Source organism: Orcinus orca, chromosome 16 (genome assembly GCF_937001465.1).
Source record: "Orcinus orca chromosome 16, mOrcOrc1.1, whole genome shotgun sequence".
Classification (NCBI taxonomy): domain Eukaryota; kingdom Metazoa; phylum Chordata; class Mammalia; order Artiodactyla; family Delphinidae; genus Orcinus; species Orcinus orca.
The window spans coordinates 53,675,417-53,693,184 of record NC_064574.1 but is presented as its reverse complement, the minus strand read 5'-3'; the positions used below and the strand labels follow the sequence as shown (position 1 = coordinate 53,693,184).

Here is a 17,768-nt window from a genome sequence, read left to right as displayed (position 1 = left end):
ATAAACCTTATTCAGCTCCCATCCTGCTCCCCCAGAAACAATTTTCTGCTGAAAAAAGTCCTGAAAGCCAGCAAAACCACAAACATGAACAAACAGAGCAAAGAAAACCACAGACTGAGATAGAAAAGATGTCCCTCCAACACCAGCCATTTCCACGAAGGGATAAAAATGGATTCATGGGAAAAAACTGAAAATAAGGAAGGCTGGGAAACTAGGATATTCCCTAACTTTTCACTAGGGAAATTTCCACCTTGCAGAAAAAAGCAGAGAAAATTGCACAATGAAGCCCCGTGTACCTAGCACTGAGCTGCAAAAATGTGTCCACATTTTGCCAGTCTTGTTCCACTGTCCTCACCCAAGGCCCTGTCTTTCCTCCTTCCTTTCCTTCCTTCCTTCCTTCCTTCTTTCCTTCCTTGAATCTTTTATAGCAAATTTCAGACATCATGTCATATTATGCATAACACATCAGCATGCAGTTCTAACCTAAGAGTTTGGTCTGTTTTTACAAAACCTCCATGTCGTATTTAACAGATATGACATGAAGAAACTAGGATACTTGGAGAAAAGATCTGATTGACACCTTAGAGTTTCTCCTACCAGTGCTTCTCAATTTTGAACATGTACATGAATCACCTGGAGATCTGGTTAAAATGCAGACTCCGGTTCAGTGGGTCTGGGGTGGGGCCTGAGAGTCTGCATTTCCAACAAGCTCCCAGATGATACCAGTGCTGCAGGTCCATGCGTCACACAGAGAAAGGGTTGGCCCAAAACACCAGAGCAGTGGAGCAAAAAATCATGACTGCTCAGGATTCCAAGGCCTTGAATGAGAGGAGAAACTGGAACCACCGGAGACTGAGGGCTCAGATGTATTCGTTTCTTGTGGCTGCTGTAACAAAGTACCATAAACTGGGTGGCTTAAAGCAACAGAAAGTCTGGAGGCCAGTAGTCCAAAATCAAGGTGTCAGTGGGCTGTGTTCCCTCTGGAGGCTCCAGGGAAGAAGCCTTCCTTGCCTCTTCCAATTCTGATGGCTGCCGGCATTCCTGGGCTTGTGGCCACATCACTCCAATCTCTGCTTCTGTAGTCACATTGCCTTCTCTGTCTGTGCCTTCTCCTCTTCTGCCTCTTGTAAGGACACTTATCTTTGCACTTAGAGCCCACACAGATAATCTAGGATAATCTCCTCATCTCAAAATCCTTAACTGAATTACAACTGCAAAGACCCTGTTTCCAAATAAGGCAACACTCACAGGTTCTGAGAATAAGAATATGGACATATCCTTGAGGAGGGGTGGGGGGCACCATTCAGCCCACTACACAAGTAAGAGGGGGAAATGAAGTGAGAAAAAAATGCAGAAGAGAGGGGAGATCCCGTTTCTGTGACAGTGGCTGGTAAGGCAGGCCAAGGGTAGAACTGTGTATTAACAGACTTCCCAGATGGAACGCAAGTGCAGCCGTCTGCTTCCGTCTGCTTCCAAGGCTTCTTGAAGAGAGAACGTTTCTGTTTCTGACAGCGGATTAAAGGAAGAGGTGAGGAGTGAGCAACCCATTCTCTGTTGGCCTAGTTCCTGAGGAATCATGCCTCTGCCTTAGGGCCATTCTCAAGTCTTGTTCAAGGATAGAATGATTTATTGATGGCCATAATTAAAAAGCAATGCCAAAAAAGAAGCAGTCAGCACTTTACATCTGCACTTACACATGAGCAAGAGCGGTTTGGTAAAATGGGCACTAGGGTCTTATTTCCCCGTCCAGAAAAGGGCTCCCATCGTGGGGTGTCCTGTTGGGGTCAAGCCTCATGTCTGCAGCAGGAGTTGATAAGGTTTTAAATTTCAACTGGTGCACTGAGCCACCTGTTCTCATCCCCAGCACTTTTATTACAGGTCTAGTGAATCATCAGTGGGTGGGACTCTGAATGTGTAGACTTGGGTAAGTGTGGTTTTGAGCTCCAGTGGGGGCTGTTTTTCCACCAGTGTCTTGGCTGTAGGTCTGAATGAGCTTGTCTGCTTGAGATTGGAGCACTGGGTTGATTTAAGGTGGTTGGTTGACTTGATTTAGCAGCTATTCTTCCTCATTGATTTCATACTAGCTGGTTAATAAGACCTTTCTTCTTTGGTTTGGGGAATGTGAACTTAATGAAGCACTGGACCCCACAAATCAGGAGGAAAATGAAGACATGTTTACAGCTTAATATGGTAGGTTGGTTCAAAGGAACTACTGAATGAAACAAGTAGGTCCTTAAAATATTGTTAAACAACTGAATGCATGATAAAGTGTGTCTATGCCCAAATGGTCTATTGGCAAATAGTTACTGTTCCACCTGAAAATTAGTAGGTAGGAATTGAGCAAATGTTTGCAGGGGGGAAGGGAGATGCTCTTATTGAGTATATTAGGTCATGCATTTTATTTTAATTCCACTAAAGGTTTAATTTATAGGTTTATTTAATGATTTAACTATTATGTATAGGTTTATTTTCATCCCACTACAGTATTTTTTTCCCAAGTTGACTTTGGACTAAATCAAGGTCTGCTTCCTATTTCTTCAGTTTGTACCTGGCCACCTACATATGGGGCAGAGGATGGGATGGAATTTGTTCAATTAAATCCAACAAACATTTGTTGAATGCCTACTAAGGGCACAGGTCTCTGCTTTGTGCCAGGGAAACACCAAAATAAATAAGGCACAGCCCTACTCTCAGCCACGTCAGGGAGCAACAGTTGTAAGAAACAGAAGGCAAGGCTCTATCAGGCAAACTCATGAGCATGGGAACCAAATTAGAGGGAATCAGGGAATAGAAACTGCAATTATAGAAACCAAACTTCCTCCTCTGGCTCTCAGAAGCCCTGTGGTCTTTCTTATCAGCCCCATGGGCTTTCTTGTCTGCTTCCCTCGCTCGTGACCACCTTTCTCTTTTCGCTACTGGTTCCTCATGGGAGACAGCAGAGCCCACCACCAGCTGGTTAGTTACTGTGTCTCTTGGTTCAAGTATCGAGAAAGACAGAATTGGGTTTCCGGCCAACCAACTGAACACAGGGAAGAGACTTGGTACAAATACGGTGCCTAAACCTGCCTTTCAGCAGGGCCTATGAGTAGGGGAATTCCAAGAGAAAATACCTGTGAGTACTGCAGGCACCAACACACTCTATTTTTTAACTCTCTCCCGCCCCCTAGAGTGTAAATACCATGAGACAGTTTAAGACAGTACTTGGCTCAAAATATTTGAGAAAGGGAGAAAGTAAGGGGTTGGATCAAACTCTAGACTTCCTGGTTTCCTAAATTCACTGTGCAAGTATTTGGAAATAAATAAACATCAGTCCCTGAGAACCAGGAGAAGGAGTTGAATCTAGCTTGGTTCTTTCCCAGACCTGAAATGTTCGGCTGGGTGAAATACCTGTACCTTGCCATAACTGATACAGTGTGGGAGTATGCATTGTACCCTGATTAAAGCATAATTAGCAAGCAGCAGGAATCCCATTCACTAGGAGAGCTCATCCTACTTCCTGTTTCACTTGCACAATTACCCACGTCACCAGACACTGAAATGACAGTAATGACAGACTCTCAGAATGATACAGCCAGAAAGGCCCTTGGAAACCATTAACCACACTCATTCTATATACAGGGAAACTGAGGCCCAGAGAGAGAGCAAGGGCTTACAAGAGCCAAGGCGAGGTGTCCTGCCTCCAAGCCCAGCCTCACTTGTGCAGCATCACGTGACCCAAGTGAAACCAGCTCCTTTGCAGTCTCTGGAACTCCAGGCACAGCCAACACTATCACCTTCACGTAGTTTTTCCAGCCAGGTCTCCCCCATGGTCTCCAGAATAGAAAATGCAATTCAAGTAAAACCATGATAGCTGCTCCCTGCAGCTGCTTGTTTCTTAGCTTCGCCTCTCCTCTGTCTTGTTTTGCCCACGTTCCATAACTGGCCCTTGACCGGGATAAAGAGGCCTGAGAAGCAGGAAGGAGGAACCAACATGGCAGTGGAAACTGCTGGGTCTCATGAGTGGTCCCCAGTCACCGGCTGGATTTAGAACATGCCTTTAAGTGTCAAGGGTGGAAATAACCCAAACACCACGGAGACAATTCCCTTTGTACAACTACTGGGACGAGCCATGCCACAGAATGGAAGGGTCATGCTCCCTGAGCTCATTTTAGGTTAGTTGTTTGAAACTTGTGTAATATCGCTTTGAGGGGGAAATGGATGCTATGATTGGTTTCCAGGCTAGCCTACTTAACTGATGCTATAATTGACCTCTGGGTCCCAGGGCATGGAAGCCAGAATCCATAGGTTGAGGGAAGAGGAAGTTTCTTTGCCCGTGGCTTCCTCCAATCCCTCCTGCCACATCCTCCCAGTGGCTCTGGACCCCCATATTTCCCCAGATACCACAGTGATCCAGGTTCTGATGGCTGCCTGCCCTCCCGCTGGTCCCTTAAGGAGGGGGGCAGTGGGCTACTGTCAACCCAGATTTTGGAGCAAGGGGCAGTCTGCTGGAACTAATCCACATGCAAGTGTGAATGACAAACAGCCCCTGAACCAGTGGTTCTGACATGTCAGCAGGCACTAAAACCACCTGGAGAGGTTGTTAAAATGCAGACTCCTGGACCCCACCCCATGACTGTAAATTCAGCAAGGGCTACAGTGGGGACCTGGGAATGTGTGTTTTTAACAAGCTACTCAATTGATTCTAATGTTGATGGTAGAAAATACCATGGAGAAACACTAGAACAGGTGAAATGGCAGGTGTTCATAATTCCGGAGGGATTTTTTTTCTCTTTACTCGGTGGAGAGTCACATAGACCGGGATTCAGGATACTACAGATTTAAGAAAAAAAAAAAAAAAAAGGCAAAGGAGCACTCCCTGGGTGAATTACCTCTGTGCTTCCATGTTGTCTGCTGCGATGGCATGGCTCAGCCATCAGGAAGCTGTAACAACAGGAGGGTTTCTTGTAGATTTCAAGAGCCTTCCATTATTCATTTGTGAGGCTCCAAAGATTCCTGCCCATTTGGCTTCTACCTACCCCTAACAGAGTACTCTCACTCATGGTATTCACAGGGTGCAATGCTCAACATCATCAGGCATTCGGGAAATGCAACTAAAAACCACAATGAGATACTGATACCTGCTAAGTTGCCCATAATCAAAAAAAGGAAAATAGCAAGTGCTGGCAAGGATGTGGGGAAACTGGAACCCTTGAACATTGGTAGTGGGAATGTAAAACGATGCAGCCACTGTGGAAAATAGTTTGGTAGTTCCTCAAAAAGTTAAACATAGAGTTACCATATTACCCAGGAATTCTACTCCTAGGTTTAGACCTAAGAGAATTGAAAGCAGGGACTGAAACAGTTACTTGCACATGAATGTTCATAGCAGCATTATCCATAGCAGCCAAGAAATGGAAACAACCCAAATGTCTATCAATTGATGGATGGATAAACAAATTCTGGTCTATCCAGACAATGGAATATTATGCAGCCATAAAAAGGAATGAAGTATAGATTCATGCTATGATGGGGATGAAGCTGGGAAACATGATTCTCAGTGAAAGAAGCCAGACACAAAAGGCCACATATTGTATGAGTCCATTTCTATGAAATGTCCAGAATAAGTAAATCCATAGAGACAGAAAGCAGATTAGAGGCCGCCAGAGGCCGTGGGAACGGAAGGCTGTGGAGTGACTGCTAGCAGGTAGAGTCTCTTTTGGGGGTGATGAAAATGTACTAGAACTAGAAAGAGGTTGCACAACATTGTGAATGTACTAAATGTCACAGAATTGTTCACTTTAAAATGTTAATGGGGCTTCCCTGGTGGCACAGTGGTTAAGAATCCACCTGCCAATGCAGGGGACGAGGGTTCGAGCCCTAGTCTGGGAAGATCCCACGTGCTGCGAAGCAACTAAGTTTGTGCACCACAACTACTGAGTCTGCGCTCAAGAGCCCACGAGCCACAACTACTGAGACCACGTGCCACAACTACTGAGACCACGTGCCACAACTACTGAAGCCCGCACACCTAGAGTCCATGCTCTGCAACAAGAGAAGCCACCGCAATGAGAAGCCCGCACAGCGCAACGAAGCGTAGCTCCCACTTGACGCAACCAGAGAAAAGCCCACGCACAGCAACAAAGACCCAACGCAGCCCAAAAACTAAATAAATAAAAATTTTTAAAAATAAAATGTTAATGGTTGGGACTTCCCTGGAGGCCCAGTGGTTAAGACTCCTTACTTCCACTGTAGGGGGTGCAGGTTCAATCCCTGGTTGGGGACTAAGATCCCACATGCCACGCTGTGCAGCCCAAAAAAAAAAGGTAATGGTTAATTTTATGTTAATTTTACCTGGGGTAGGGAGGAGCAGGGGCTGTAATCAAATTTCCCAGGTTCCACACTGAACTCTGCCTTATGACCTTGAGTAAACTCTGTGCCTCTGTTTCCTGCAAAGAGGGAAAGCTCTAAGGGGGCTATAATAGTTCCCACCTTACAGGGCTATTGGGAGCTTTAGATGAGTTAATGTTCCCGAAGTAACTCAGAAAAAGGCGTTGGCGTATGGCATGATGGTAAATGTGTGCCATGATTCCATCACACAGACCTACCCCCCATTACACATGCAAACCAAGGCTTGTTCAAGTTCACACAACAAGTTCAGAAGCCAGGTCAGGGTTGGCACCTAGCTCTCATGGACTCTAAGTCCATGCTCTTCCCCTGTCAACAGTCTGACTTGATCCCTGACCAAATCTTGACACCTCGAGGTCCCAATCCCTGGCAGCAGCACAACTTCTTTCTGGTGACCCCACTCGTGGTTGGTTGTCAGGCCTGCCAGCAAGGCAGAAACAATAAAAACACAACTGTGTTTGCTTCTTCCCCATTGAAAGCTTTGGCCACCCTAGGGGGACTTTACCCACCAGCAGTCTGGCAGCGACTCTGACCAAGTGGAGAGCTTTTCCCTTCTCTGTGCCCATGACCATCAAGTTCTAGTCACAGAATGTCCCTCTTACCATGGACATTGGAGACATCATCACTATCTTATTACAGTCAGTAGGGTCACCCAGAGGCTCCATCTCCCAGGAGGCGAGGGAGTGGACACTCAGCTCTCTCCTTGGATCTTTCAACTCCCTCTTTAGACTGGCCTCCACGTGCAGTCCCCTTTTCACTGGTGCAATGTAAGATCACAGGGGTTTTTTCCATATCTGGTTCAATTGTTATGTTCTCAAGAACAATCTAGCTTACATTCCCCCAGTATCTGTCTTCTTTCCCTAAGCAGAAAGAAATAAGTCTGCACCCATCTACGTCTAGAAATCCTTCCTGGGACTTCCCTGGTGGTCCAGTGGTTAAGACTCCACACTTCCAATGTGAGGCGGGGGCTGGGGGGGGCCGGTTTGATCCCTTGTCAGGGAATGAGGATCCCACATGCCACGTGGCAAAAAAAAAAGAAAGAAAGAAAGAAAGAATGAAATCCCTCCTGATTCCCTTGGTTGCTTCAAACAGTGCAGCCCATGGGAATCCTAGGAGAAACCCTGGGATGTTTGCCGAGAATCAGGCCCACTGGATGTTCCATACAGAATCATATCGTCACAAGCAAATGAGGAAACTCATCCCACAGGAAGTGTCCAAATCCCAGGTTCTCAGCTTCTGGACACAGAATAACCCGAGGAACTTGGCCTCCCCACCCCCTGCCTTCCCCGCTCCCTCATCAGCTTCCACCAACTTCTCCCAGGGCTGTGAGGTCTGTTCCAGGGAGCAGATCCAATCTGGCAGGTGTGAGATGTGATGACACTTCCTTTGTGGCTGCCAATGTTTGCATCCCAGAGAAACAAGTCTGAAGCCCAGAGGGACAGCCCCAGGATTAAGTAGGCCAACCAGAAGGATGCTGGGGGAGGTGGTCTTAAGAACACATGGACACCCCTGGCAGCATCCGTTCATAGAACTTAACAGTACCTTCTCTCCTTTATTCCCAAGGTTGCTGGATCGAAGATCACAGAGTCATTCACAACATGATGTTTAACACAGAGACACTCTGGAAGTATCCCATCAAGACCACACAGAACAAGACTGAGTGGTAGGACAATGGCATTCTCCCCCTCTGGATCACAGCCCAGAGACAGGTACCACCAGAAACCCTGGGCTGACTTCCTGGGACATCGTCTCTCATTCCTAGGCATGTGGGTGGCGGGTTAGACGTTGTGTGGCCTTGGGCAAATGACTTAACCTCTCTAAGCATCTGTTTCCCTAAATGTGGTATAGGGATCATGATGATGCTCTTATTTAATAGAGTTCATGTAAGGATTAAATAAGATGTGCACTTAAGGCATATCTCAGTAAGTTTTAGCTCTTATGGATGGATGAGGCTCCATGAGGGCAGAGTTGGCTTAATCATGATTGTACCTCCAGGGCTCATCATAGGGTCTGGACCCAGCAGCTCTTTAATAAATATCTCTTCATACACTTGCCTCTGACTTAGGCATAAAATCCCTTAGGAACAAAGTTGACCACTCAAGGCATGAAAAGCTCTGATGAGAACATTTGCTTGAAAGTATCCCAGCAGCCACTCATTATTGCTTTGAAAAGGCAGAAATGAAATTAGTGCGTTGAACTCCCAGCCCCAAACCTGTTACCAGCTTTTGCATTTTCTCAATGAGCTTCCAGAGTCATCACTTCAGAACAGATCCTCCTCCTCTTCCCCTAAGACACCAGCCTTGGCTCCAAAGCTTCCTCGGGTCCTGACACTTCATCTCTGTGCTCCCAGCCCATGCCGTGCACATTACATTGCAAGGGGGTATAATTGCAGCAGCTCAGAACCGTCTGTGGACTTACACTCCCAGAGCAGGGTCCAACCAGCTCCACCCTTCTCCAGCTCTGTGACCTTCAGCAATGACCTCCACTCTGTGCTTGATTTGCCCCACCCATAGAATGAGGATGGCCAGAATCCCTGCTTCATAGGCTTGTTGGAAGGATTAACTGTGATAACGCATGTAAGTTGTTTGGCACTAACTGCTTGAAATGATCATTCTTATGAATGGAAGCTGAACCATTTTAGCAGGACTTCAGCTACAGGTCACTACAGCTGTAGGCCAGAACTATCCAATGGAACATTCTGTGATAATGGACATGTTCTATTCTGCATGGTCCAATGTGGAATCCACAAGCCACAGGTGGTAATTGAGCCCTTGAAATGTGACTGGTAAGACTGAGAAACTGAATGTTTAATTGTATTTCATTTTAATTAATTTCAATTTAAATCTAAATACTACACAGGCGAGGGGCTACCATATTGGACAACACAGCTCTAGAAGAATCACAGGGGGCTGTCAATGACCCTACTCTACCTCAGGTTCATTAAGTGTTGGGCTCTAGAGTCCTTCCTCTTCTGTCACCTTTTTTTTTTTTTTTTTTTTTTTTTTGCGGTACACAGGCTTCTCACTGTTGTGGCCTCTCCCGTTGCGGAGCACAGGTTCCGGATGCGCAGGCTCAGTGGCCATGGCTCACGGGCCCAGCCGCTCTGCGGTATGTGGGGTCCTCCCAGACCAGGGCACGAACCCGTGTCCCCTGCATCGGCAGGCGGACTCTCAACCACTGCGCCACCAGGGAAGCCCCAACATTTTTAAACTTTGAGGCATAGACCATGCAAATAAACTGTCCATACAAGAAAAATAACAACCATAACACTCACTATGCACCAGGCCCTGATTTAAGTGCTTTATGTATATTAATTTATCACAACCCTGAGGTGGGTGCTAAGGTTATGCCCCTTTAACAAATGAGTAAACTGAGGCACCAGGTGATACCACAACTTCTCACAGTCACAAAGTTAGTGAGAGGCAGAGCTAGGATTTGAACTCACTCTGGGTTCAGCAACTCTTAACTCTTAACCATGACATAATATTTCTTCAGTGGCCAAAGCATTTAGTCATGGATTTCGGAGTGAATCTTGTATCTGCCTAGCTGCTAAGAAGGCCTGGATAGTCTTCCTTAATTCACTATTCAAAACCCAGGGCCTCTCTTGCTAAGGAATTTGTTCACTGGCATGAGGCTTCTGGTGGCATTCTCCCTTCCTGGTGTTTTCTTATACATGGTTCTTGTCTCCCTGTCATTTATTTGCAGGGCTTTGTTTCCTCCTGCTCAATTCATAATCAGAGTGCTTTTCTTCTTTGCTGAATTCATAAGCAGTTGTGCAAAAAGAGGGTCTGGTGCAGGGCCAGGCGACTGACAACACACCACTTGTTTGGCAAGCGAATGTCAAGTTGGTTCATCGCGTTCTGCCGTTAGCAGCTCCTGCCCAGGACAGGGCCATCAGCCAGCTCCCTGAGGAGGTGGTGCAAAAGCTCCTGTAATCAGAGCAAACCTGCGGCCCCAGGTCAACCCCTCCCACCCCAGAAACAGGGGCACAAATGCCAAATGCCATTCGGGGACACATCTGCATTGTCGGGCAGGGCTGCAGGAGGGTGGCCTGCCCTGTACCCATCATTGGAAAATTCCTTCCTTCTTCTGAGTCTCTTCCAGGCAGGCTTTGTGGAGACTGATGCGTTAACCTTTAATAGGACTAAAATGTTTTCCGTCAGTGACATTAATACTGCCAGAGTCCATCATGATTCATGAGAATCGGTGTCCCTTGGCAGATGATGCCTAGGAGATGGGATTCCCAACCACTTTTGTCTCCACCATCCATGGTCCACGAGTGTATCCACTCCATCAGGACTTCCCCAATGGTCAGGCTATGAACAGAGAGGCTCCAATGAGAGCAGGCTGGGATTTTAAATGAGCTCCTGGGATAACTGAACCTGATCAATGGCTGAGGTGTTTCACCAAGTTCAGTAAGCCCTAATTCTCAGAGAAAGGCAGACAGCCATGACTGTGAGACCCAGGAAAACCATAAAAACCTAGGAGCATGTTTCTCCTCTCTATGGAAGAGCCACAGATCATATTAAGATGTGAAATGGCAGAGGGATGATATGGGTGAGATTCTCATGTCTTCCAAGACCGGACCATGGTAGGCTACCACCAGGAGGGGATTTGGAGAGAGGGTGGGGAGGGCAGCTACGGTTCTCGGTGTCAGCCAGGTCTCCAGACAATAGCTTCCAAACTTGGAAGAGGTGTGAGAAAGAGGGTGCCGTCAGCTTCTGCTTAGAAAAGTATTAATAGAAACATAATGCATCCCAGTATTGGCTCAATCCGTGTCTATCACACATCATAAAGATTCTGAGAATAATAATCCGACCTCCGAAAATGTGTGGGAGGGGGAGAAAACACAGAATCTTGGCCATCTAGCTTCCTTCTGTTCAGTGACGCCTCCAGAATACAGAAAAGCAATGAAAACACTCAGAACCAACCTCAACTTCTGAATTTCAAAAACATGGAGTCCATCTCTTTCCTCTCAGCCATTCCCTAGAACAAGTAACTAACTCCTTTCCCTAAACCACTAAATATACTCTCCACCAAAGCACAACTGTGATGAACACTTCACAGGCCTTCCTAAAACCCGTGCGCTTTTTGACATTAATTCAGTCCCCTAAAAAAGGAAACAAGACAGAAAAAAACAAACTAAAACTCCTTCCTTAACGATTGGTTCTGAAGAGTTTTGGTAGATTCTGTACAAAACCCAACAGTCAGGCTTTGCCATAAGACGTACCAACTCTGTTTTAAAGAAGCAACTTAAGAGTAATAGCCACACTGATGCAACACTACACTAAGGAAGGATAATGCACCCAGTAAAACTAGCGATTTTCCAACTGCTATTGCTACTGGAAACACTGATTATGCTAATTAAAGGGTAGAATAGTAAATACCCACTCTTTTGCATCCAATTAAGTGCTGAGATTGTTTCTCAGAAGTAGAAACAATCTGTAGAAAATAGCACTTTTGCTTATCATAGGTCCCAAATAAACAGAGTCAATTGTGTGTGTATGTGTGTCTGTGTCTGTGTGTACACATGCTCACACACACATTTCTCTCTGAAGCTCATTTCACAGAGCAGCATAAATCCTCAAATTCCTATGGGACCAAGTGAGAAAAATCACAGTTTCCTAAGACTACAGCTTGGGATACCTTTAAAGAAAGAGTATGTTTTGAGGGACTTCCCTGGTGGCACAGTGGTTAAGAATCCACCTGCCAATGCAGGGCACACTGGTTCAGTCCCTGGTCCAGGAGGATCCCATATGCCACGGAACAACTGGGTCCGTGCGCCACAACTACTGAGCCTGTGCTCTAGAGCCTGCGAGCCACAACTACTGAGCGCACATGCCACAACTACTGAAGCCCACGTGCCTAGAGCCCATGCCCCACAACAAGAGAAGCCACCACAATGAGAAGCCCGCACTCCTCAGCGAAGAGTAGCCCCCGCTCGCTGCAACTAGAGAAAGCCCACATGCAGCAGCGGAGACCCAACGCAGCCAAATAAATAAATTAAAAAAGAGGGCTTCCCTGGTGGCGCAAGTGGTTGAGAGTCCGCCTGCCGATGCAGGGTACACGGGTTCGTGCCCCGGTCAGGGAAGATCCCACATGCCACGGAGCAGCTGGGCCCGTGAGCCATGGCCGCTGAGCCTGCGCGTCCAGAGCCTGTGCTCCACAACGGGAGAGGCCACAACAGTGAGAGGCCCGCGTACCACAAAAAAAAAAAAAGAAAGAAAGAAACAATATGTGTTGAGAACACAGCACAAGAAAACAATTTCAAGTTGGGAACATCTGAGATTTAACATGCTGGATATGCAGGGCTGTCTAAGACCCTCACAATGTCAATGTCAGCTTATTCTAAATAATAAAATAGTCAAACTATGTTCTACAAAACGTTAGAAGCTTCATCCTTCCAGCCAATTCCATACTTGACAGCAAAGTCAGTTTCCACGGATGTTAAAGTACCGTCGCTAAAAACTGAGAATTATGTCTAATGCCAATCAGAAATGCAATAAATATTAGAGGATTTGCAAGTTAAAGCAACCATAGAAATTCTACTATCAGAAAGGAAAATGTGTTACCTGCAGAGGTTACAAATAAGATGCTAGAACCCAAAAGCAAAAGCATTTCTGTAACTATTTCCATAAGTTAATCAAGAGTGAGAATAGGATGGGTTTTCCACCCCTAAAAGGAGACATGATTCATGCATTCATTCAACCCACATTTAATCAGCAGTCAGCACTTACTCTGAGCCAGGCCTGTTCTAGGTCCCAGGAAAAGTACATTCAACAAGATCAGCACAGCCCCTGATTTCCCAGAGCTCACATTCTAGAGGAGAGAACTAGATAGTAAAAAAGTAAGCAAATTAAGGTAATTTCAGGTTGGGAAAAGTGCTTTAGAGAAAATAAAACTGGATCTCAAAATAGGAAATGAATGCTGGAGGGCAGAGGGGACAATATTTCACCTACAGCTATGGATAGCAGAGCTTCTGGAACCTCGCAAAGTACTTAGTATTAAGACTTCTGTCTTAAGTCAAGCTTCCTAAAAGCAGAGCCTGAGGCAGGGATGTGGTGCTTATAATGTATTGAGGGAGAGTTCTCAGGAGATGGGAGTGAGGAAAACTGACAGGGCAGGAGGAGGACCTAAGTGAGACGTGGCCTCAGCTGGAGACCAGCTTCAGCCTGATCTCACGGGGAGCACTGGAACATGAATTGCACCCCCAAGTCATCCCACCCTGAAGCCAGGGAGCTGGCTTTATGTCCTGAAGTCAATCACTGGCCATGAGCTGCTGGGGATAGAGGAGCAGTATAGGATACCTGCCCAGGTGAGGCAGGACTTGGCCACTTGGCAAGGGAATTTTCCAGAACATGGGGGAACTGAGAAACATTAGTAGCCACCCTCACAGAAATGTGTGTGGGTGCAGGCCCAGTAAGGGGATCTTGGTGGGGTACCAACAGCATCCCCTACAACTTCCAAATTTGTTTCCTGCTTCTCTCTCTCAAATGGTACATGGGAAGTTTTGGCATTATGCTTAGTTATACTTTTCTGCCCATTTGTAGACCAGATAGCCACAACCCAGGTGCCACTATCCCACAATTCTTCCCTGTAATTTGTTCTCCATACCAAATTGACACCGTCACACCAGCACCCTCTCTTCGTTCTTTTAAAGCCAATGAACTTTACAGTGTTTTTCATAACATCCAAATCTTGGGTGATACAAGAAGTGTCCCAGAACAGCCCTCAAGTTAATAGCCAAGATGAAGGAAAATACTTGCTCCCCAAATAAGCAGGTCAGTCTTTCATGGAACCAGAAATCTATCCAGCTTATACTATGTGCCCAGTCCTGGTTGAGGAGCTGCTTTACAACAGAAACTATTTAGTGAGATGGGTCCATCTTATTGTTAACTCATTGGTGAGTGTACATAAAATTATTTTCCTAACAATTTTACCAAGCTTTGTCAAAATCTAGCTTTCTGCTGGGGAGCAAATCATTTAATATTTTCATGACTTTGAAATCACTTGTGTTGTTAACACAGCCTCATTTTTGGCCTGAAGACTCAGTTTGGCTCAGAGTAAATCCTTCACCTTGTAACCAAGTCAAAGCTCTGCTCCCCCGCATGCTCCCTACCCTCACCGTAAACCCTCTGGTGGCCCCAGCAGCCTGGGGTGGAAGGAGTATGGTCTACTCCTCTCAGGCCCCCCACACCTCTTTCCCTGGTTTACCCACTGGTGACAAGGAGAGGGAAGAGATGGCAGCTCCTCCCATGATGGCTTGGTGGTAGGCCAGGGCCCTTTTCCTGTTGGCTATAATCTACTGCCCTGTGTAGTTGCCCATGGCCTGACATAGAAGGTGAAGGTCACTGGGCCCCAGTGACAAGGGCTTCAGGGTCAAGCAGCAACCCCAGGACCTGCCCAGGCCTTATAAGACTCAGCTGCATTTCATGGCTGACCCACCCCATTCCTCTGACATAAGGAATCCCATGCCCCATGCTGCAGCCATTTCTGCCATGACTGGAGGCTCCAATCTCATCTTCCTTCTGCAGATTCCAACCTTGGGGTCTACAGGCACATTTCAGATCCACCTTCAGGACCCCTCAGGAGACAGAAACTGGAGGAGATAATCATTGCCCCCTCTTCATCTGACCATGCGGTCTGGCCCATTGCTCTTTGTTCCTCTCCAGGAAACTAAAAGCTGAGCTCATTGAACACTAACTAACATGCTCCACATGCATTTAGTCCTCACAACCACCATACGAGGTAGCATTAACATCCCCGCTTTACAGATGAGGAAACAGAGGTGGAGAGCATCTGAGTGACATGCATCCAAGTGGGAGAGAAAAGATAAACCCAGGCAATCCAGCATCGAGCACACCTTTAACTGCCCTATTGTCTGCCTCTGGGTTGGGCGTCAAGCCCAGAGGCTGAACAGACATCTGCACAGGGAACAAGATGACAGTCTCCCCTTCACACAAACACCCCCAAATTTTATAAACATTATACATGGGAACCAGTTAGGCAGATTCTCCCCTCTCCAACAGCCCCAGAGGAAATCCACAGATCTTATCTCATTGGCTCTGACTGGGACCTGGGCCCAAGGCTGAACCAATTGCTATGGCCAGGAGATGCAGCATCCTCTGACTGGCCAGGCCAGAGCCACATCCCACCTCTGGAGCCTGATGTGGACCCAACATATCTTGCGTGGAGCAAGAGTAGGGAGGAGAGCTACCAGGGGATGTCAGATGCTCCAAACCAGCAGACAGGGGAGGGGGTGCTGGGCAGGCAATCATAATAGCTGTCCACTGCACACACCGGGGAAGGCTTGTGGTGGCTTCTTAGGTCTAGAGGCAAAGAAAAGAGTGCCTACTATGGCCAAAACACAGTGCCCAATACTTTATCTTAAAGTTACCTGGATTAACCCTCACAAAAATCCCATCAATTTTTTGGCATTTTACAGGTAGGAACACTGAAGCACTAAGAGATTAAACTCACTCACCATTACCAACTTAGAAAGTGCCATTTTTCTTCCATTCTAAGGAACTGTTTTTTTCATTTTGCAGTCCCAAACTGGAACGCATATGCCAGTCACTGGAGTGTCGTGGTTTCATAGGCAGCATTTTTCTTCATAGGAGCACATAACATAACGGCAGTTCTCACAGTTAACGGTGTTTTAGATTCCACGAGATCCTGGTGATGCCAGGAACGAAGCCCAATCCTGTCCGACTCTGAAGCCACATGTTTTCCATACCTTTGGACTGGGGCAGGGATGCTGACACGTTGGACTTTGCACATTATGAGAAAGATAGGAGAAATGTCCCTGATAGACTTTTCTTCTTGCACTTGCAGGGGAGGAAAACAGCGTCATTCCACTATCCCGGGGGAGACGCCAAGTACAAAGGGGAGGCCGTCCAGCGGTCCCTGCTGGAGCTGTACACTGACCCAGACAGCAACGAGACGGAGTGGAGGGAGAACACGGATACCGTCATGAACTGGTTCAGTAAGGAAGACTTTGACTTCGTGACTCTGTACTACGGAGAGCCGGATAATGTGGGACACCGCTTTGGGCCCGAGACAGAGAACAGGAGGGTGATGACTCAGCAAATCGACAGAACCGTCGGGTACCTGTTGGAAGCCATTGAGAGGCACAGCTTGACTGAGCACCTCAACGTCATCATCACATCTGACCACGGCATGACCACTGTGAAAAAGAAGCCCAAAGTCACTGAGATCCTCCTGACCAACTACATCAGCTTCAGGGACTTGGTCAAGTTTGATATTGTGGACTATGGCAGCTTTGGGATGCTCCTGCCCAAACCAGGGCAAGAGGAAGCCGTTTACCAAGCGCTGAAAAATGCACACCTTCACCTCAATGTCTACAAGAGGGAGGAATTTCCAGAACGCTTCCATTTTGCCAAACACGAGTGGGTCTTGCCAATCGTGACGTATGCTGACTCTGGTTATAACATCAATGGGGTGAGTAGATTCTAAAATGAATAAATTCCATCTTGAATTTGGAAGGCAGTCACTAGGGAAGGACCGTTCTGAAAAAAATTAAAACATAAGTGCATGCATGATGAGTTGCAACCCACTGTTTTCCAAGTGTTCCCCACCCCCCACCCCACATCCCAGACAACCCATCCTGTCCCATGTTACTATTATGCAATGATAATGACACACATCCCTGACCAAGGTTAAGTGTCCAGAGCTATGTTAAAAATTTAACATGAGTTATTTCATTTTTGTCTTCCCAACAACCCTAAAGATAGGTATTCTTATCTCCCCATTTTAGCGAGGAAGAAACTAAAGCTAGAGAGAAGTGATTTGGAATTAGAATTGTAAGGCTGATGTCTGAACCCAAGCCTATGTGTTTGATCATTATGCACAAATCACCAAGAGATTGACCCAAAAAAACACCTTCTGGTTCCCATTTGCATATATCCAGAAATACGCAATCCTGTTCACTTAAAAATTTATACACAGATGCCCACAGCAGCATTATTCATAATAAACAATAGGTGGAAACAACCCAAATGCCCATCAACTAATGAATGTGTAAACAAATTAGGGTCTATCCATACAGTGGAATATTATGTAACGATTAAAAGGAAACGAAGTACAATACATGTTATAATTTGAATGAACCTTGAGAACATTATGCTCAGTGAAAGAAGTCAGATGCAAAAGACCACATATTGTATGATTCCATTTAAATGAAATGTCCAGAATACACAAATCTATAGACACAGGGCATAGACTGGTGTTTGTCTAGGGCCGGGGGAAGTTGGAGGGAATGGGGAGTAATGGCTGAAGGGTACAGGCTTTCTTTTTGGGGGGATGTAAGTGTTCTAAAATTGGTTGTGATGATAGTTTCACAACTCTGTGAATACACCAGACAT

General features: G+C 46.3%; 1 pseudogene; it reads left to right on the top strand.

Annotated features, from left to right (window-relative positions):
- LOC101271105 (ectonucleotide pyrophosphatase/phosphodiesterase family member 7-like) overlaps window positions 1-16,898 on the top strand; it is a 77,408-nt pseudogene extending 60,510 nt beyond the window's left edge.
- Window positions 16,899-17,768: the final 870 nt, after the last annotated feature.